At 43.8% G+C, this 22,836-nt stretch overlaps 1 long non-coding RNA gene across 1 annotated transcript; it reads right to left on the bottom strand.

Moving 5' to 3' along the window:
• Positions 1-10,739: 10,739 nt before the first annotated feature.
• Positions 10,740-22,234, bottom strand: LOC147654336 (uncharacterized). Its single transcript, XR_015284973.1, has 2 exons — positions 22,141-22,234; positions 10,740-12,932 (listed from the first exon to the last, which is right to left on the bottom strand). It is a non-coding gene; the product is annotated as an uncharacterized LOC147654336 (long non-coding RNA).
• Positions 22,235-22,836: the final 602 nt, after the last annotated feature.

Here is a 22,836-nt window from a genome sequence, read left to right as displayed (position 1 = left end):
ACATTAACTTGTGTCCGGCCAGAATCTCCTCATATGTAAAGGAGATTCTGTATGTATTTCAATTTGTGTTGTCCTGGCAGGGCGGGGGAATTCGGGCTGGTGCCGATGGATATCTTGACTGCGCCTTTCTCTTTGTTCCTCCTGATCGCTTTCTCAACACCAGGAACAGCCCTGGTCTGGCAAGGCTCAGTTTTTCGGAGCCTGTCTTTTCACTATTGATCAGATTGTTTCCACAGAAGTCTGCAGGGCGTTGCTCAGGTCCGGAGGCCGACGATTTCCCTGAGCCAGCTCCATTGTAGGTTTGACGAGCCTCGTCCTGTTTTTTTTGTTCGTGTTGATGGGCCTTGCCAAAGTTCGTTATCAAGGTGTCGTTTTGCAATCAGTTTCTCCCCAAAGGAGATTTCGGCCAGCCCCAAGAAGGGGTTTTTCTGTACATTTTATATTTTATATCCTTGCAAACACATTTGTCACATTTATACAATTTTCGAATTTTTAATACATATGGTAATTTATTACAAGAGGAACTGGCCAGCATGCAGAGCTGGCCCACCATGGCTGAGCAGGGAGGTCATCATGGGCCCTGAGTCAAAACCAACTCATTGTGTTAGAGGGGGGATAAGGAAAGCTGGACAGAGGGCTGTCAGAGAAGAGCAGCAGAGGGTATACTCTGCCACTGTGCCTGGCAAAGCCTTTGTAGAGGTCCAAGCAAAATGTGCTGTAACACCCAGTGTAAGAGAGGGCTTAGCTCTGAGCTGGGGCCCTGGCTTGGAAATGCTGCTCTTGAGAAACAACCTGCTGCTGTAGAGTTTGGGGAGGATGTTGGGGGGTTGTCAAATTTTGCTCTTTAACCATTATGCTGGGCCTGACTACTCGCAGTTGCCAGTTGGAAGCAAGGAGAGAAAGGCTGAAAATTCAGAGGAACCCTGATCCCAGAGCTGGGTTTTAATGATGTTGTGTGAATCAAGCGAAAAAGTGTAGCATAGAGGATTGTATTCTGAAATCTGGAATGTGTTTTAAACAGTAACTTTCTCAGAGTTTCCTCCTAAGGTGAGCAGAGAAGCATTTGGTCTGCCTTCTTTTCCGTTCATTCCCTTTTCCTCTCTAATTTTTCCATTGTAAAGAAACACTGAAACCAGAAGGATCTCTGAGACACCAGACCTGATCAAGCGTGGGGCAGAATCTGCTCGTTCCAATTATCTGCCAGCCTAATCATAAAAATATCACGGTGCACACTCCATATGTCATTTTTATTGAATTCATTCAGGAGTTTCTCGATTAATCTTTTATTATTCCTTTCCAAATCCCAGGGTTCCCATAACAGGGGCTGATCAGCTAAAGCAATTCTCACTCTGAGAGGAAACAGTGAGAATTATTTTGGCTCTTGCATCCTTCAGTCACGTCACCAGAATTCCCTTATGGCCTTTTCTTTGAGTGCCTCCTGCCTGAGGCACTGTGCCTCAGTGCCTCAGCCCTCATCGCTCCAGACAGGAGAGCCTGACCCCACTAAGGACAGCATGCAGGTAAAACTTCAGCAATATCCCATCTGAAGGAGGAGAAATTAACATTCTCACAGTGAATAATCACAGGCGTTAGAGGTTGACTCCCAACATGTCTGGGAAGACACCTGGCCCAGACCAGCAGCATTTTGGTGTTTGTACTAAACGTAGCATCAGTAGCACCCAGTAGATCCAATGCAAAGGAAAAACAGCACAGTTTTCAACCTGAAACCCTTGGCTTGCCTGGTCTGAGAAGTCTGACCTTTCATGGCTCTAGCAATGGCATACCTACCAACATGATTTTTCACTCCACCTCTGTTTATGTAAGCAATTCCTATGCTGCTGCATGCAGCAGAGAGGCTGTAGCACTCCTGTTCTTCCCAGCCAAAGCTTCTATACCAGCTCAATAAAAAAGGCAATAAAGGAGCTTTCCATCCCACATCTGGGATGCATCCCACCTGTGCAATTCCCTTCACCTAGGCAGAATGAGACCTAAAGGTACTGAGAGTTTCCCCAGGCAGCTGTGTTGCCAATGAAAAAAATACTACTGGGAGAATAGTAGCTAACTTTTTGTTATCTCTAGGGTAGGATATTCCTGTCCCAGTATCTTGTTTGGCATCTTCATCACCACCTCATTAAAGCTTCAGTTCATTAATTAAATATTTAATACATTAAATGAGGTTCCTTTTGTACGGAGGAGCTGAGATCTTGTTGCTGGTGAGCGTGATGCTGTGTATCCTCCTGGGAGGCTCCAATTTGCCATACTAATTGCACGGAGACTCTTCAAAAGGCCCTGTGCTGAATCTTTGGCTGCTGAGCAAATTGTACTCTCCATCTCAGCAGGAGAGAAGCCTGAGCTGGGAAAGACACAGAGCAGCAAGCCACTCTTCTCCACGGTCCCTGGCAGTCTGGAGAGATCACCCATGTGGCAGGGCACAGTGCAAGGCAGCAATCCCAAGACTGAAAATAGCTTCCAGACCTCATCTATGTCAGTGTGCAGGGCGAGATGCAGCAGATCCCAGCTTTGCTAAATAGAGGAGGAGCCCTGCTAATTAGAGCTGTTAGATGGGAACCAGTTAAAGGCTTTCTATTTGCATTTTAAAAGGTCCCACTACTGCACCAGAGATTTCTACTCTCTTGGTTATATGTATCAGAGCTGTACTACCAGTTGACTCAGTACAGCAAAGATAGACTCTGGTAAAAAGCAGAGGTGCGGAAAGGGGAAGCTGGAAGAAAGGAAAGGGGGCAAGAATCTCTCAAAGCAGATGGGCTGCTGGTGGAACAGAACCTTGGGCCAGCTGTAAAACCATATTGCTGCCTTACTCTGCCCTCATCTACACTTTTTTGTCCCCAGCCTGCTGTTTGCTTCCACCTCTGTCATTGTGGTGAGAAATCAACTATTCACGTGGCTGAGCTGTGATAGAGAGGGTTGACACCTCTGGCAAGAGAGGGTCAGAAAAGCTAATTATTTTTTTAAACCTTTGTTCAGCCCCTTCCCCTGCCTTTCTCACACACACACTCATCCCTGATACCTATACAGAAAAATTATTAGCCTTACTTCTGTTGATATCCACATAAAGCTAAGAAACCAAATTCCCAACAGAAACTGCAATGGCCTGAACATATGGTTTAAATCTCAGGCCCATTTCCTAGGCTGAAGGAGGGACACACCATTATTGTATCATTGAGAACAACATTATTCTGTAGTACTGTTTGAAATCCAGTAACTAAACTGCAAAGTCTGTAGACAGTAGGGATTTGGACCCCAGATTTCCAGCATCAGATATGTGGCTTTTATAAGATAAATAAATCCTCTAGGAACAGGTGGCAGAAGGAATTGGAAGGAGCTTTGCCTCCCCATGGTAAAAGATGGCATCTACATGCTCAAGCCTTTTAAGAGGAACGTCTAACTTGGAGGATTAGGTAAGTAAGCTTAAAAAGGAGTTTAGGAAGGTTATTGGGCATGAGTTTTGAGCGGGGGGGGGGGGTGGGGTCCAGGAAGGTGAAAATGTAGGTGGATTAAGGTTTTATTCTGGGAAGGTGAGGGGAGGAGGAGGGATGGCAGAGAGAACACAGATTACAGTAACAGGCTGAAGTACAGAACACCGATTAAGAAACAAGCAGGAGGCTTTAGGTTGTCTGTGTGTGGTTAGGATGTTCTTTAAAGAATGAAATCAGGCTGCTAAACAGGGCCAGCAAAGCCCTGTTTTACACAGTGATAGGAAGGGTCCTTCCTGTGATAACCTGCAACCTCAAAAGAGGTTCATCAGAGTAGGTTTGTCTGGGCTACAAGGCACTTGACTCAGACTGCTTTTCCTGCCTTGCTCTTTTGTTGCTTTTCCAGGACTGGTTCCCCACAGATTTAGTGTGAGAGGTCTTCACATGACTGGATCTTGAATAGACCCAGCAACATCAACCCCCTTTTTCCTGTTCCATTGACCAGGGGACCAAGCTAATGGAGAAGAGACACAAATCAGAGGGCACAGGTCTCTGGCATGCCTCCATAGGTCACCCAAAGGGACTGGATGTCAAGAAATCAACTCCTCAGAGCACAGGGAAGGGAGAGGACACACATATTTCTGCTCTGACACATTTTTTGTTTCTTTTTTTATCCTTCCTTTTAATTCTATGTTAAGAACAGGAAGCTCTGCAAAAATAGGGGGGAAAAAAGATGAGAGAAGGAGAGAATGTTAAAAACTGATGAAAGATTTGGGAGAAGACAGACATGATCATCCTTTGGGATGGGGAAATGACCAGGTGCAATAGCAGTCTGAGACACCCTGTGTGGCAGCAGTGGGATGCTATGCTCAGGGGTGGGATAGAAGGAGTTGTGGGTTTCTTCTTTCCAGACACCAGGATGGAAGCAGATTGCTCAGAGGCTGAGCCACACACAGAACCACCGTGATGAACACAACGGGTGAACAAATTCATCCACAGCTAATAAAACACCTCCATGGGGTTAGGTACTGCTTGGTGTTCAATAAACAAGATTTAGTACACTGGTGGTGGACAACACTTCAAGGGCTATTTGGCCATGGGTAAGGGCCATTAAATACAGATGTAGGAAGTAAATAATGGAGACAACACGGTCCTCATCCAAGACCATGTTACAGTTCAGTGATGAAATGAGGGATCCAGCCCAAGTCTGCTGACCTTTTATCTCCTACTCTGCTCAGGGGATCTACATCATCTCTCGCTAAAGCCAAGTGCCAGACATGAGCAACCCTACTGAAGCCAATGCTGTTACACTGTCATATGTTTTGCAAGACTGAGAGAGAGTTGGAAGGACAGAAGGTCTTCCTGAGCACAAAAACCAAAATGGGGAGGAAAAAGCCTCTTGGCAGGACTGGATAAAGGAAAGTTTGTTCATGTAAAATTTAGGAGGTAGTATTCGACCGTCAGTCTTCACCATTCCTCCATTTGGCCCTTTTCACAACACTAAATTCACCTGAAACCACGCACGCCTGAAAAATCTCATTGATGTCCAGCCAAGCATCTATCTTCATCCAGCTTTCTTCAGAGAACCTCTCCCATAGCAGTCAGATGTAAATTTTCTTCATGGAGACTATTTTCCTCTTAATTATTCTAGAGGGAACAGCTCTGATGGTGCAGATCTTTCTCAAGTAAAATCACTGGAGTAGTGGAGTACAAATACCTGATCTCATACCCTGGTCTTATCCATATCTCATGGATATAAATTGCAAGGCCCACTGTAGTGGACTTAAGAACAAGATCTGACTGCCCAGAATGAGATGAGTTTGAAAGCAATGTCAAAATACTCCCATTACAAGGAAATGAGCTTGTGCCCAGATTTCTGTTTGTCAAGGTTTCTGTGACATGTACTGTCCAAAGCCATGGTTTACTGAGGAAGGGGGCAAGGGTTTACTAAAAGTAAGTGCTTTTTTCCCCCTGCTAGTTCTTAAAAAAAAAGCATTCAAAAAATAGATGAGTTTGATGGTTCTTACCACTCTGGATTGACACATTCTATTTGCCTGGATCTAATGTTTTTCATGCTCTTGCTGCTGAAACTGCTGCTGTGCACTAAAGCTGTAATAAGTTAGGTAAATCCCAGATTACTCTAAAACAAACGCAAGCTCTGATTTATGAATACTTTCCTTCTCAGACTTTTCGGAGCTGGGGAGCAGGGTGGTAGTCTCCTTTGTTCCAGCTCTTCTTTTCTGCAACACTGAATTGTTTTGAATGTCACCCATCTGTTTTTATACTTCAAATCACAATTCCACCTTTTCCCCCCATAAGACTCTTTCTTTTAAGGCTATTTTCTCAATAAGAACAGGAGGCCAAATTTTCAATTGTGCAACCCAATGAAGGGATACTAGTGGAGAATTTGGTTGTAGAGGATTTGAAGCCCATTAGACCCCCGGCACAAAATCTTGGCTGGGGTGAAAAGCCACGCGGGTGCTGAAACGACAGCCATGATACTTTCCCATCACCAGTCCATGCTAGCAATTTATGGAGTTTGGATGCAATTGCTGGCAATGACTTAACTGCCAGCATGGCCACAACAAATCACTTTCAGCATCATGTCAGCTTTCTGTGATTAAACTGTGGATCTGAGAAGGCCCAGCCTCATGGGATCTGTATATAAGGGCAGACAAAGGCAGACATGAGTGCTGCCAGAGCCACATCCAGGAGAGAAATGGATAGGGGCAGGTTCTGCGCAGGCACACAACCAGTCCTGGGCCCCATGACTTGGAGCGTGATGTCAGACAAAGCTAATGAGGGGGAACAGACCTGTCTGAGCCCTCTCCTTCAGCCTGTGCGAGAAATTCGTGCCTGAGTGTTACATAGGGAGATGCCATCTGTTTTGTCTGGGTCAAGGATATGCTGCCCTTCGACTGGGGCAAATCTAAGAAAGGAAACCGAGGCTGGTGGAGGCTAAAGCCAGAAGCAGGGAGATAGTAGAGAATGATTGTTTTACAGCTGTGGGTCTAGTCCAGCTGGGATCAGGTGGGAGGGTGAGGAGGGCCCTGCCAGCTGAAGTAAGCATGGAGATGGAGGCTCACATATCCTGCCCAGAGGACAGGAGTGAGGAGGGGTAGGAAACTCCTGCCAAGTAGGTCTATGCCACAAGAAGAAAGATTAACTAACAGCTGAGGAGCTGACGGCAACAGCAACAGCCAGTTCAATCAAATAACTTCCAGCACACAGCAACAGCATTTATCAGGTCCTTACAGGCTACCCAAAACCATAGTACCTAAATGGTTTCTACAGATGGTAGCATATCATTAAAATTAGCCCTGTTCTTGCTTTCCCAATGCACTATCTGCAGCACATTAGCTACCCCACTATATTAGTTACCTAAAGAAAAGGCAGAGCTGTATGAAACAGCTCGAAAACATTTCAAAACAGAAGACTGGTTTAAATAAGCCTAGTCTTCCCTTTTGTGTCCATAAACACCTGCTGTGATGCTTCTGCATTTGTCCATGAAAACTCTTGCAAATCCAGAGAGGGATATGTTTTCCAAAAGAACATATGAGTTAAATTAAAGAGTAAGCAAAGGCAGTGGAGGCAGTCAAGAGTGATCTGTACCTTTCCCTTCCACAGATAAGATGCAGCAGGCAGAAAGGGGATAATTCTCATCTCAGTTATACAGCACACCTCTGAAGACAATCCTCAATCCTTCAGAGGGCATTGGTATGATTGGGACCAAAACCTGCCCAAAGGCTGCTAAAGGTGCAACTAACTTCTGTTCCTTAAATATCCCAAACATCAAATAATATTTGCAGTAACAGCAGGACCATGGTCTCAGGTAGAGGGTCCAGGAATATTGAGATTCTTATATCAAATCTATGCTTTTCAGTAGTTCAGTACTGGGTATTAAGCTAACGAGATATGTTGCAAGAACAATATGCTCAAAGTATTTTTGCCCATTGAACTAAAAATGACAAATCCCACACACTCCTCTTGATTTGGTTTTCATTGCATATAACATAAGCATTTCTTCCAAGGTCTACAAAAGACAGAGGCTGCATTCTTCATGACTCACTGAGCTATCATCTGGTGACTGAAGGTGTAAGACAGACCAGATGTCTGCTGGGGCTACTGCCTGCAGGGCCTGCAGAGCTGCCTGTTACCAAATCACAGGGGAAGGTGCCACCCTCTCAGACCTGCCAGGGAAATTGCTTATGTGATCATTCCCTAACCCACAGCAGTTAAAATAAAGCAGTTTAGACCTGAGTGGGGTCATTTTGATGGTCACTGCATTGGCAAACTGCTCACACTAACATCTGTGTGGCATAGCTGGCTGTAAAAGGGTAGACAACCCTTCCATTGCTCCAGGTGGATCCAGATATGCACTCTGAATCAGACTAGGGCTAATCATCTTATTTCTAAAAGGAATCAGAAGCTTCCTTTTGGCATAATCCCTGAAATCTTTCTAGCTACTTTTCTGTCTCCCAAGGCACACTGCTGCCAGTTTTCAGAAGAATGCTGATGTATTTTTGCAGTGAAGGGGGAGACTTGCAAGAGAAGCCACCAGATTGTCTGCCACAGTGCTGACAGGACAGAAGAGTTTCTTTCACTCTTTCTTTCCCTAGAGCTTATGACGCTCAATTCAGCTGCTTAAACAGCCATTTAGAGCCATGGGACAATTCCCACATGACCTAAAGCTACCACTCTGGAAGGGCACAGGTGTCCTGCTGGTCTTTGGTAATCTGCATCAGTTTCAGATACCCATGTGTATCTTTAGCAGGGGAAAAGGCAGCTAAATTTACACAACTGAACTGAGCTATTAGGTCAGCAATTCAGAGGGTTTTTTTCTGACAACTACTATGGCAAGGGTCAGCCAGTGGCAAAAGTTTGCAGACCATATTCAATAAACACATTTGTTATGTGAAACAATGTGGGCTTGCGTCTGAAAAGGTAAAAGATGCAGCTAGACACATTTGGGTATTGTCAAAATATTTAGGTAGCCAGCATACAGGATTCTAACTTCTACTCAAAACTGCACCAAGGAAGATTAAAGCATCCTGTCACCTCTGGTGACTTTTAAAATTCCAGCCTCTTACATAATACAGCAACACAGAGCTCCAAGCAGAAGCAGAGTTTACAACTCCCAGACAGAGGTGTGGCACAAATGCAGTCAAGCATTAGGCATAGGAGCATACAACTACCTCCTCTGCCTCTGCTGCTGCACAGCACTCTGCTAAAGGTGCTGAAATACGGGTGGCTACACAAGGGCAAGGATGGAGCCACAGCTTTCAGTATTCTGCAATCACCTCTGTCATAAATTCATAGAACAGTTTGTGTTGGAACGGACCTTAAAGATTATTTAGTTCCAACCCCTTGCCACCTTCCACTAGACTAGGTTGCTCAGGCCCCCATTCAACTTGCCCTTGAACACTTCCAGGGATGGGGCAGGGAACTTTCTGTGAGTGGGATGGGGAAAAATTTTTTAAACTCTTACTCCACCATATAAATTATTTTTTCTTCCTAATAGTGGGGTATAGTGGCTTAGATTTGCCAATTTGAGTTTTCTGGCCAACACACCAAATAATGTGGTGGTTTTAGCATTGGCTAAAATCATCAGGGCACTTACTCATTTCTTGCTGTGAGATATGCATCAGGAGAAGGGCAAAACAGGCTTAAAACTTAAACAGTATATAGAAACTTTATTAAAAGAATAAGAAGCATCAGAATAAAACCTCCAGAACACCTCTCCTCCCCCTGCCCAACTTTTTCCTTTCCCTACTGACTACATAGAGTCAAAAGCTGGGATGTTAAAACAGTACCAAATATACAACAGGCTTTCATCAGTTCTTGTAGGGAGAGGAGTTTTCTTTTGCCATGCCATGGAGACTTCACAAGAAACAGTTTTCTTGTGGCTTTTCATTTCCATGAATACCAGCTGCCCAGGAAAAAGTTCTGCATCATGAAATTTCTCCCATTTTCACCTCCTAGAGGTATGTTCAAGGGCCATGAACTCATGGGCTATTATTTTAAGGCTGAGTTGTTTGAAGGCAAAGGTTCTCTTCATCTGTCTCTGTGATAATTTCTGGGAACAGAGGTTTTCTTCTCCCCCTGGGGCAAAGGGTCTTCATTACTCTCATCTTTCTCTCCTTCTGTTGAAGCTTCTCATGGGATCACAGCTATCCAACATATTGGATTTATCAATGGATGCCTCTGTTCACATCTACAGTTTGAACGCTTCATTCCCCCATACTGTCTCATGAATTAAAGGAGATATTTCAGTGTATCATTGTCCATCTCCACGGCCCTGCCAAAAGAATATTTCAGCCCCACTCAGCATCTCCTCAATCTCCTTCCATCTGAGGCTTGACTCTTTCATATTGTCTTTCTATGTGTTGTCACTCTGTCCTTTTCTCTCCCTGGAGAGAGGAACAAGGGTCCTGCAGGTCTCCTCTGTGTAGTGAAAGGGTTAATATCTCACCCAGTGGCAGTAGCAGTCACAGTGCTGGATTTCAGGCCGTGCTGGGCAGCCAATGGAGGGGGTGGGCAGTCCTGGCTCAGCTTGGCCTGGAGCTGTTGGGTGCCAGGGTGGGGTTTAGTGTAGCCAAGATGTCAGCAGCCATGGCCCAGCCCAGCCTGGCTCCCACAGCCTCCATCCCCTGCCCAGGAGCCGCTGGGGTCCGACCCGGCCTCCCCCAGGCCGCACAGACCATGGGGGAGCAGGGCCAACCCCATCAGAGCTCTGCTACCTTCTGAGGCCAGAAGCAAAGAGAAAGAGTTCTCAGGCTTGTGGTTCTTAAAATGTGGATCTCACAGAGGCAGATCTAATTTCTAAATGGGGCAAAATGTTGTCATTTCTCAGAACTAGCCAGCTATTGGCCTTCCCATGCACAGAGGAAGCTCCCAGCAGCTTCTCTCAAAGAAATCACTTCTGTGGGTGTTTTTTTACTTCTTCTCCAAATGTCAATCAATGCAAAACCACCACATGGGCCTCGAATTTAACTCAAAAAAAACCCAACCCTAATTTCACTCTTCCTCCTTCCTCAAATTATTGATTCCCTCTTCCAAAGCGCAATGGCTTCTGTGTGCCTTCTTCATTTTGTTAATTACTTTTACCCAAACAGAGGTAGGGAAGGAGGAGAACAAAGCTATGTGAATGGATCTGACCCATCACCTTTTACCACAGCAATGCCAAGCAGCAAACACACTTAGGAAATCCAATTAGTGGGAAATCCACAGGATGCAACTGTTCATAAGCAGCACTCATTGAATACATCGGCAAATACACATTCAAAATGAAAGTTTGCTCAAGAGTGGATAAACATGCTGCATTGATTAGACAGGCAGCTGTTAGAAGTTTATTTGTCTCTTTTCAGATTAGTCAAACAAGAGGATAGATAGACAAGTAGATAGGCTGACAGACAAACATATAGATAGAATTGTTCCTGCAAAAGTGCAGGTTGCATTTTCAGGGAGGTGGTTTGGATAAAATCGATAAACCAATTTCTGGAAGTCGGAGTACCGCCCGTCATTAGAAAAAGGCCTCTGAAACCACCCCGTGCCCAGCTGTGAGATCTCTCTTCGTGGGTTTCAATGAGAGTGAAATTGAGTGACTTCAATAATTTCATGCCGGGTTATGGGAGGAAGGTGAGGAAGGGTGAGTTCCCAACCATCTAATAGGTCTCTAACAGCTCGATAATTGGCCCATCCTGTGGGTGATTAAGGATGAAAATAACTAATTTCCGCTCATCTTACAGACTAATCAGATCACCTCACCCCTATCATTTTCTCCTCTATTTAAAGATGCAGTCTCCTTCTTTCTGGCATCAAAGGCTAGCAGGATGCAATTATTTAAGTTAGTAAAGGAAGTAGTTCAGGCCAGGCTGATGTTAGTGAGTTTAAGATACCAATTGGTTGCTATGTAATAAACCTTTTACTTCTGCATTCTGCTACAGTGCTCCAGCCTTGCGTGCAGCATAGGAGTCCTGCTACCAGAACCCAGTGCTCTGCACTGGAAGTAGAGAGGGTTGGACCCAAATCTGAATATTCCAATGCTTGAGAATCATCCCCAGCTTTGGCTTCCTAGCCATGCTTTCAAGAGTTTGTATGGCTGGTGATTTCTTTTCAGAAAGGCCAACTTTCAGCACTATTGCTAGTGCAAAAAATCCACATACAGCAGATTAGATACAATGCGCACATCCTGTATGGTTCCACTGAGGCTTCTTGACCACCAGGAACAGGCAAGAGGCCACAGAGATGAAATTAAGGGCTGGACAAATCACAGTGTGGAGTGGGGATCTCATTTTACTCCTTGCCTTGAAGCTGTGTTCCAACCGCAATTGTGATGCTTCCTGAATGGCTCAATGCAGCACTAAACATTTTGCCCCAGTTCAGGCCAGTCCTTGTCTAGATTCATGGCTGTGCCTTTACAGACCCCTTAGGGATGGTCACAGACATCGGTTCTTCATGGCCCACATGTGTACATAGGTCTAAATAGGTGTTCTGGGCGAGGATCTCCTGGTTTAGTACTAAACTGAGTGTTGGCAGTACTGGCAGAAAAGGCACAAGTGATGGGAAGATTGGTGTGACACCTCTCCTTGACTAGTGCACACTATAAAAGAACCAGTAAGGTCCTTCTTCAGTAGAAAGATTTGGACTTTCTTTCACCAGAGGCTGCTGTGACAAATTCTTGGAGACCTCAGAGAAACACAGGGAAAGCCCTCAAGCTCATGTCTCCTTCCCCATATGAGAAGCTTGCAGTACACTGCTTTAAATCAAAAGTTTCACTCTCCAGATTCCTCTGGAGTCAGAGGAATCCTTGTAGTCAAAAAGGATTACAGTATGGCATAACCCATGCCACTATGGAATAAAAAAGCAAGATTTTCCCTGAGAGAGAAGAATAGAGAAAAAATAAAATCCGGTTGACAGAGATTTCTTCCATCATGCCTGCCATCCTGGGTGTCAAACACACTCTTCTACGAGTCTGCAATGAGCAGACAGTGGTTCATACAGGAAACTCAAGCACAGCTATTTCCACACCATGAGTCTCTCTCAGGAGTCCAGAGATCAAGACAATGGAACTGAGACTGAGACCTTACTGGTAGCCTTGGCACTGCTATTCCTTTGCATTGAGCAATTAAGCAGTATTCAGAGATGGAGAACTCCAGTTCTGGAATTGAATTGGGTCAGTTCACTGGCATCATCCTGATTATTTCCAAAGAAGTCCAGTGTCAAGCCCTATTTCCCTGAATGTAGCAGAAACCATAATGAACAGTAGTTTTCTCCCTCATTATTTTCAGGTCAACTTCTCCAGTTAGTCCTGTGTCCCACACATCTTATCTACCTGCATGCTTTCAGTGACACATTCCCAACTGCTCTTCTCACTTCATTTCATCCATGTTTTTGCTTCTATTATCCTGGAAACCTCTCGGCCCCCTCATAATTTTCGCCTCATGCCTTAAGCAGTACCCTTTTCTTCATCTCCAAGAAAGGACAGCTTCATTTTTCCTGGAAGGAAAGATCCAAATCTCAGTTACTGGCTTTTATCATACCTCTGCCAAGAAGGATGTCACTGCTTTGGCTTCTTGATAGGACTTCTTTTTCAGGCACATCCTTCATTGCTTCTGCTATGGAACTAAAGCCATCCTTTCCCCAGAAGAAAGCCATTGATGCACTCTTAGCACTACACACACTCATTCGAAAAAGATGAACAAAGCTGCAGGTATGACAAGCCAAAACATCCTACCACTCATCGCACTCTCATCAAAAGCACATCTTTGTTCAGGACATAATGATCCCATAGCAGAAATAGCTGCTATTATTCCCTATCATCACAGCTTCCCAATTTCTCACCAAATGTACCCCATCTCCAGGCACCATATGCAGCCTGGGCAGGCTGCCAGCTCATTTTGTGTGCACTGCTCTGCAATGCTGGGACCTGCAATCAGGAGCAGGCCTGGTAGCTAATGGCAAGCAGGCCTGTGCAAGGACATCTCCCAGTGTCTTGAATTTCAGTCTGGGCTCCTGTGTGTTTGCTAACACCCTCCGACAGCCCATCAACAAAGATGATGGAACACCAGTCATTTGCAAGGCAGGGGTTGAAGGCTGGATTCAGCTTTACCAAGGCTGCAGTGCCCATTACAGTGTTCAAGAACATTCCTGGCTGCTCTCAGGGCAATCGTTTCAGAGGCTCAGGGAAGCATAGCTACAGGGCTGTGGAGCTGTCACAATCTGAATAAGTGAGGTTTTAAGCTTCTCAGCTGAAGCGTGTGGCAAAAGTAAACCTCAAAACTACAGCTCAGGGAAGTGAACCTTCCTGCACCTCTCAAGGGCTCCCATGTCTCTCTGGCAGTGGAAAGGCCACTACCATTAACTGCTTCAGTGCTGGCTTCTAAAAGGAGAAAGCAAAATATCTTATTGAGAATTACAGTGAGGATCTCATGTTGGCACCTCAGTGTGGCATTTGCAGCCTATTGGTGAGGGTTGGTAAAACATTCCCATTTTCTTTCCTTTTGTTTCTATCCTGCCTGCAACATTCATATATATAACAGGAATAGGAGACCATAATGGAGACCCATGAAATAATAAAGTTTGTCCCTTTGACAAACTAAGGCAAACAGAGTAAATTGTAATAACAAATATTTTTGCTCCATGAAATGTGAGTCTTTTTCTCCCCTCTTTCTACCTTGTGGAAGATCCCTGTGCAAGTGGCAATTTCTTTACATCTATAAGCTATTAGAATTTATATATTATTATATGAGAAATAGACTTATTTCTCATATATTTTGGTGGTAGAGTGACTCCAGATATTCGGTTTGTGAGCTGCAGCACTTAGTCCCAGTTGGCCACACTTGGTAACTTCCTGCTTATCCATTATCTTGCTGATAAGCATTTCCAGTGTGAAAACCTACTTGTGGGGTTTTCAACTAAATTATCTTGATTTCAAACTCCTTCTCAAAGTCCTCAAGTTAAGTGAGTTAGCAATTCAGTTCTATATATCAGTAAGACCTAATAGCCCTTGTGTTCCCAGACAGCACACTGGGAAGAAGAGGGTGTGGAGGAAGGGAAGGGTGCCACACACTCAATAAAGGCATTATGAGAAATTTACACAGTTGTGAAATTACATTTTTTCTTAATGGTTTGCCGAGCTCCAGGATGGAGCCAGCAGCAAGATATGAAGTGCAGAGTCTTACATATTTTCAGGTTTCTTTGCAAGTTTCTCATATGGCTCCGGTCACCCATTCAGTATGCATTTGAGTATGTGCTTAGAATTAATTATTCCCAATGCCCAGAAGGCTATTCCAGCTTTTCCAGAGAGACCCATTCTAACAGTTTTCAGCATACACATAAAGAAACCCAGGCTTACACACATGACTGAATAAAGGCAGGATGCTGATTGAGGTCTTCACTGCTAATTATGTGTGTGTAGGCACAGACATATAAGCAGGATGCATGGCTCAACTGGCACCTTCCCCCACCAGTTTTCACTGCAGCTGGGCTTGTGTCCCTTCTCCAGCACAACGCATCTCATTCACTCACAGAATTGATCTGCCCTGAAAACCACTTCTCTCACATTTCTAAATCTCTTGGCGTAAAACCTGTTATTCTCTTGACATTAGGCTATTCAATACCTGTCACTTCCCCCCTTCAAAAAAAATTGACTTCCGAGTGACATTATATGATAAGCAGTTATATACTGAGACTTTTAACCAGATGGAGCCCTTCCATCACTAGAGGCAACACGGGATAAATGCTCACCATCATGGAGTCCCTCTGCTTGCTGCCTCACGTAAGGAGCTGCTCCTTGCTCATGAAGCCCTGCTGTTTGAACCTGCTCTGCAGCTCTGAGGAACACACTCTCTACATGAATATCTGCAGTAGTCCCAGTGCCAGAAAGGCTGGTGCTCTCTAGGTTATATTTGCAGATTCAAACCCTCTTTTTCCTCTGCTACCTCATTTTACCCGTTGTTCTTACCTCCTATCTCAGCATTAATGTTTGACATAAATCTGGTTCCAGCAACTTTTGGGACTGGAGCAGCACCTCATAGACTATTCCAAACCTGGAAATGTATCCATGGTGTATCTTACCCTGAGGAAACCCTAACCTCTTTCCAAACAGTGGGGATGTAGGTCATTCAAAACTACTGAAAAATGCCTCCAGAATGCAAAATGATACAGAACCATGGTACACATGAGTTTGGACTGAAAGCAAAGCCAAGTTAATATCTCACTGAAAGCAAAGAGCAAACTGTAGAGGGAGACTGGGTATGGCCAAGACACCAGGATTCAATACCTATTTTTCTGATTAGTAGGTCCAAGAGGCCCCAGGACCTCAGTCATGCTTTGCAGCTGATTGCAGGTATTTCTGTGAATCTTTCCCGTTGTACCAGTACAGAGCACTTCTGGTTAGGACTCACCTGAGTCACCCAAACTCCCTCACCATCTTGTTTTTTCATGGGAGTTACAGAACCCCTCAAAGGCCAATAGTAACTAATATTATTATGAATATAATAGCACTCAAAATAAGGAAAAAGAACTTGTTCTTTCTGCATCTTAAAGAAGACTTTTCTGAGTTGTAAAAACAGCCCACCCAGCCAGCAGTTTGTCATGGAGCTTAGTTCTGCCATAAAATGCTAATCAGCCTGAACAGTCACGTCCCCCCTGCACCATATCTTTTTATGAGCACATTAACATGGTCGTTAGGAAGAGGGGACTCATATGGACACAAACACGCACCACAATCATTTATTTCCCCCTCAGACTCCATCCTGAGTGACTCTAATTCATTAACAAGAAGCAGTTTTCCTTCCCCTCCTTTGAGGTGGATTTTTGGGTTCCAGAAACCCAGACATGCCCAGACTACCAAATTGTTGTGTCCACATAGTGCAACAGTTATTCCCTGTAACAGATGTCACAGGAGCAGGTGGAGCCATCTCCTCTTCAAGGAAGAGCATGCATGCTCTGAGGAATCTTCATGAGGAGTCATGTTGTTGAAGTAAAATACAAATGAGAATGCTAGAAGTTATAAATTCACTGAATCACTGGAGTACAGTAAAGGACAAAGAAAATAATTTATGGAGAATGAGAGAATAACAAAACCTGTAGGCACCAAAAGCCATGACCTGAGAAGTAAGAACAGGAGGATGCTATGAATCAAACTACAAAGCCAAAGAACAATTTAGCTTGAACTTTGTGATCATTAACATAGTAAAATGCCCGTCCATAAGCTATCACCCTTTACTCATAAAAGCCCCTTCCTCTGAGCATGCACAGTAAAATAAATATGCACTGTATCTTTAAACCGAGAGAAGAGAATGCAAAGCCAATTACTATAGCTTTAGGTTGTTAGGCATACAGGAAATGGCAGGTTTTTTATTGTTCAAAGAGTATAAAAATGAGCACCTGGCATACTGAAGGGGTGCTAGCTTTGTGGATTTAACACCCATCGCCCATGTCTGCACACACATGAAATAAAATCAAATATCTCTAGTCTGTGTGTGGACTGGCTTCTTGCACACAGGGTTAAAGAACCCTGTGCTGGGGACAACAGTGTCATGTGGATCACTAGATGCAGCTGCTTTTTGTTTGGAATAAGGGCCTGTCAAAGATTTGATAAAAGTCACCTTTTTCCTTCAGATACCAAAAGCGATCCCTCTGTATGTGATATAAAGATAGAGCTGGGAATAAAGTTTGGAGATTCAGATAGAGAGATACAGGTCACTGCCACTCAAGCTAAGAGAGAGCTAAAGCCAATTTTAGGAGTAGATAGCCAATCTCTAGAGGGCACCTTCAAACCCCCAGGCAGTGTGAGATGCAGGGTAAAGGAGAGCAAATGCCTCAGAGCAAAGAACACAAGGACATTGGTCTTGCGGGTGTAACCCCCTGACTGGCAGGGAAAAGGATGACCCCCATCTCTGCATTCATGGCACCCAGAACCAAAGCATTGCTGACATGCCCAGGGTGTGAATGCATCCTGCCTGCTTAGTCCCCTTCTTGACAGATCCCATCCACTTGGGCTAAACAAGAATAAGGCAGTAGGAGCCTTAGTGCAAATGATTTCCTTTTTTCCCAAATTCTTTCTTTTTCCCCTATCAGTGAATTGTCCCCTCTTTCCATCTCCTATTCATTCCCTATCTCACTGTATGCAAACCACAATCCCCCTTTTCTTCTTTCTGCTTTATTTTCCTGAACACTCATTAACTACTCACAAAGGACCGTGCCTGGCAGATCGGAGCTGCAATTATCTCCTGGTTCTGACCCGTGTTCAGCGGTCAGAGATTAGCATCAGCAATAATAATGGAGTGCGAGATGCAGGCAGCTGCATGCTGGGGATTTGACAAGTGTCCAGACTGCTGGAGCCAGCCTGAGGAGAAGGGAATCCACACAGGGGACTGTGTCCTCGGGAAGGTGGATGTGGACATTTCGTGTTTTCCAACATATCCTTCATGCCTATTCAGGAAAGATGATCAGCTTGTCCTCCGGTGTTCCAATTGTAAATCCTATCCAGCTCCCATTCATTCCCATGCACCCATGAACCGAAGGGAGGCAAGAGGCCATTTCTGGTACTGTTACCCTCCTGACTTCAAACTGGACTTTTTTTTTCTTTTCAATTTCGAAGTGAAAAACCCACCAAGAAAATAGAACTCCAGATCATACACATTAGCAAGGAAGTACCTCCCAGATTGCTAAAAAGTCCTGCCTTTTCCCACCCCCAGTAAAGGATAGGAAAAATATTTTACTTTCCTGACTTTCTGAGTGCCTTCCCAGTGAAAGCAGCATGCAACTTTCATGCTTTCTGTCCTCATACTCTGTTTAAGGCATCCATCCATCTCAGTCTACCATACAGTAATTAAGATTCCATAACAGGCTTCGGTTAGGTCTCCCTCTCATTTCTCTCAGCTTTTCAACAGCTTTGTTTTCTAAAAACTGTGGCTTTGTTTGTATATGGGTTTATTATTTCTTGTTTTCAGTTACTGCAAGCAGGCTCTGATAAGCAAGTAAGTCCTGTAAAAAGCTTGGGAAAATAGTTGATCTTTGGCTCAGTCCTATCTCCTCTATCCATCAATACTGTTAGGGCTGTCCCTATGTCACATCCTTGGCTGAACCTTCAGCACAGCAAGTCCAGCCTGTCAAAACTTTCCAGACAATGTTGGAATTTCCTTATCACTTAACATATTCTGGATACCACCTTTGCTTTTCCTTCCCTCAAAAGGGGAAAAATGTAGACAAGATTCCCAAGTTCAGAGATGTACAAGTTCAGGATAAAACTTAGTCTGTTTATCTGTTTTGCAGTAATATTATAATGATATTATAATATTACTGATAGGCAGCAAAAAACTCCCAAGCAACCAACTAAAAAAGCCCCACAAACACAACAAAAATGATAGATACAAGTACAGCTATTAAGAGAATGTCTATGAACTTTGCTCATACCTGTTTCCACTTAAGGTGCTTGATCCACTACTGACATGATTTGAAATATTCAGACTTCAGAAAACAGGAAGAGAATTCTCATCAGTACCAACTTTTTTCAAAAGATGACTTCAAATTCATCCTGCTTCTGGTTATCTTAGAAATAACATGAGAACAGACCCTATCAGAGCATATCACTGCTCTCTGAATCTGGTATCTGCAGACACCTGGACATTTGGAAGTGAAGTGATAATGAAAAAGAAAAAAAAAATAATTGAAACTTTCAGAGCCTCAAAAGCTGTTCAGCTTGAGATTTGGAGAAAGTTCAAATTTGATTTGCATTGTAGCTGATTAACCTTGTTCATACTAAAAATATCCCTTAGTATATTTTCTCAGTTATAAGATGTCTGAAAAAATGACAGAAAGGAAATGCTAGGAAACAATTGTTTGAGTTGATAAAATGTTTGCAGTTCAAGTGGCCTCACACCCACTTTTGTGGTTTAAATAGAAAGTTTAAATCTTTTTTTTTTTATTACTATTTTTTACTGGCACAAAAACTTGCAGCAATTAACTTTAGATTTCTGTAGCAAGTATTTACACCAGGTGCAGCTACCTGCTAGTTTCCCTTAAGCAGTAAGCAGTATTATGTATGAGATGACCAGTCACAATAACAGATTGAGTGAAGATAGGAAGAGCTATGTGGGGGGAAAAGAATGAAGGGAGGAGAAGAGTAGTAAAGCAGCAGCATTCCACTTTTCTAAGCACAGAATATGAGTTGAACAATGCCAAGGTTGCAATCAATTCCAATCTGCCCATTTCAAAGGCAAAACGGCTTCAAGAAGATTTGTAGCAGCATCCACAGTTTTTACCTGGAGGACACCTGGTTCAGGCCAGCCACAGATAGAGTTTATCACATAAACCCTTTTTAGTAACTATAGTGAAATCATTAACTGATCATTTATCACCTCCCTGGAAACAAATTCCCACATTTGCTCTCACCCTTGCTGTTCAGAAAAGCACAGGATTTTGTCACTGAATGGACTAGGCAGATAACCCCAGACTTTCACTTAAATGCAACCTTCTAGTTATATTAAGTTCAAGGCATGCTTCTCCTGCTGAGTGAAAGTCTGAGCTCCCACGAATTAGTTATTCTCATTTAGTACATGTACAGAAGATGCTGCTTTGCAGGGCTGTCGATCCAGCGTGAAACTCACTTTGGAAAACTGTTTTTAAAGAGAATATCTGCATGAGGGAGGGGAGAAAGTGGAAGACATAAATCTCCTGGTACTTTTGTTCATTATTTAAAGCAACTGTTATTTTCTCTCTCATTTTTGCTTTCAAATTTGATATCTAAGAGACAAGATTTCTTCTACTAGGCGTCACTGGGGGAAATAGAGCATGCAACCTGTTTCAGAGAATGCTTTATTCCAGCATTTCAGGCAGGAGAAAGGTCCAGAGGAGATGAAAGAAGCAGCAACCAGGAACATGAAGAGACTTTGAAATGCAGCTCTGGTCTTTGCTTGTTCAAACCTCACACAAGCCACTTTTTTGGGTGCCTCTGTATGGCATAATAATGGCATCCTGGTTTGTATCAATAATTTTGTGGCCAGCAGGACCAGGGCAGTGATTGTCCCTCTGTACTCGGCACTGGTGAGGCCACACCTTGAGTCCTGTGTCCCGTTCTGGGCCACTCACTACAAGAAGGACATTGAGGAGCTGGAGCAAGTCCAGAGAAGGGCAACAGAGCTGGTGAAGGGTCTGAAGCACAAGTCTGATGAGGAGCAGCTGAGGGAGCTGGGGATGTTGAGCCTGGAGAAAAGGAGGCTCAGGGGAGACCTTATTGTTCTCTGCAACTCCCTGCAAGGAGACTGTGGTGAGGTACCAGCTGGCTGCTTCTCTCAGGCAACCAGGGACACAAGATGAGAGAAAGTGCTCAAGAAATGACTGGATGTGGCATTTAGTGCCATGGTCTAGCTGACAAGGTGGTAGTTGGTGAAAGATTGGACATGATGATCTTGGAGGTTTTTTCCAACCTGAATTATTCTGGGCATATACCTTGTCTAACACTACCAAATACAGAATCCAAGGAGGGGAAAACTAGGAAGTGGGGTCTGTTAATGGGATAAAAATCTATCAGGGCTCCTCCTACCAAGCACCACTACAGAAAGCCACCATAATGAGCATCTGACCAAGGCACTCAGGTCGCCACATCTCTGAAGTGGTCTTGTGGGTCATCATTAACCGCTCTGCTCTGTCAAGACTCACCAGGTTGCAAAACACAAACATTAATGAAGCTGCAATGCCTGACTGTATCCATCAGTTTCTTGCAGAAGATAACAGCCATGTTTCTCTGGGGGCTTTAGGTCATGCTGAGCACAACTGTCTTTACCGAAAAAACAGTCTTGGCTCAGATCTGACCTTGAGAGTCAGTCCTTATGATACTGGATGTACTCTCATAACTGAACTTTGCAACTTCTCTCCCTAATGGCCTAACAATGAACCAAAGAAGCACCTGTATCAACATGCTACTTGGTGCATTTCCTTTTTTAAGACCAGCAGTTTGCCAAGGATAGCTCACACACTATAGACAAGGCCATCAGATAAATACAGAATGCAAAATAACCTGGCATGCCTTTGTCAGACTGGGAAAAAACAGTATATCATGGGATTTCAGGCAGAGAGTACAGCATCAGCAACCTGGAGGGGGGAACATTATTAACAAAACACTTTCTCTGAACTACTTGATAACTTTAGATGAGGTAAGCTGAGTCTGGAGGATATGTTAACTTTGTGCATACACAGAATGGGCAAGCCTTGTGACTGTTAATGGCTTTGTTAAATCATTTCTCTCAGCGAGTCTGTCTGTAATAAAGGATTGCTGCAGCTACCCTCATTTTTTAAGCTGCTTTGAGTTTTGCACATGGAAAGTATTAAGTGCTGGCATTACATCTGTAAAATTAAGGCCCTAAAAAGGTCAAAGTCATCAGCTTAATTTTTGCAAAGAGGATTGAGCCACACTGGGATCTCAGGGTATCTGATTAGTTATACCTTACAGTTTTTTTCTGTTGTTTGCTCTACTGTACTTTGACTATGTTTTCTCTCCCAAAGATTTGTGGAGGCTTTAAGTTAATTTTGTGGTACATAAGGTACCAGACTGCCAAACTGCAAGATTAAAAGGATCCTACATGTTCAGATCTGCAAGCAATATCATCACCAGCAACTCTATCCATTATCCCATCTCTCTTTCCCACACTCCCTTCCTACCCTAAAATAACCTCAGCAATTAAACTGAGAAAGGACTCACAGAAGGAAGAAAAACTGCAATCTCTGTGTCCCATTCTGTCCCAGCCCTCTCTGGCTTACTGCCCAACAGGAAGGCTATTTATACCAAATTTTTTGGGGGGGAGGAAGATGAAGGGCTCTGCTATATCTCATCTACCCATCTGATGGGCAACTAATCAGCCACCAAGTCATAATGATTTTCAGGTGTGGAGCAGGGTCAGAAGCCAGAGGTGAGAAGCATTAAACATCCTGTCAGTTTGCATACATGTAGTCACCTGAACTGTGGAGGGTAAAAAGCAACATCCACTAAAACAAATATAACAACAAAATGTGAAATTGGATCATCAGCTCTCTTTCTCCAAGCCACAGAATGGCTTGGACGGGAAAGGACCTTAAAGACCTCTTACTTCCAATGTCCCTACCGTGGCCAGGGACACCGTCCACTAAATCAGAGTGCCCAGACTTTGTTTGGAGGAAACCAAGATGTTCTGGTTGACAAGGAAAAGACATCTTTCACTTGGAAAGATCCACTCCAGCACACTGCCACTGAGCCACATCCATCCCAGCCTCAGAGGAGAAAGCAGTCAGTCAAGCATTTTTGGTGTGCTACAATTGCAATACCAATAATTTTTTCAGAGCTTGCTAATCCTAAACTCTTCAAGATTTCTATGGACTCTGACACCTTGGAAATCCCAAATTTGATCAGTACAGAGATCCC

The sequence above is a fragment of the Cyanistes caeruleus genome, chromosome 3 (assembly GCF_971803275.1).
Source record: "Cyanistes caeruleus chromosome 3, bCyaCae1.hap1.1, whole genome shotgun sequence".
NCBI lineage: Eukaryota > Metazoa > Chordata > Aves > Passeriformes > Paridae > Cyanistes > Cyanistes caeruleus.
This window is presented reverse-complemented; position numbering and strand designations above follow the sequence as displayed.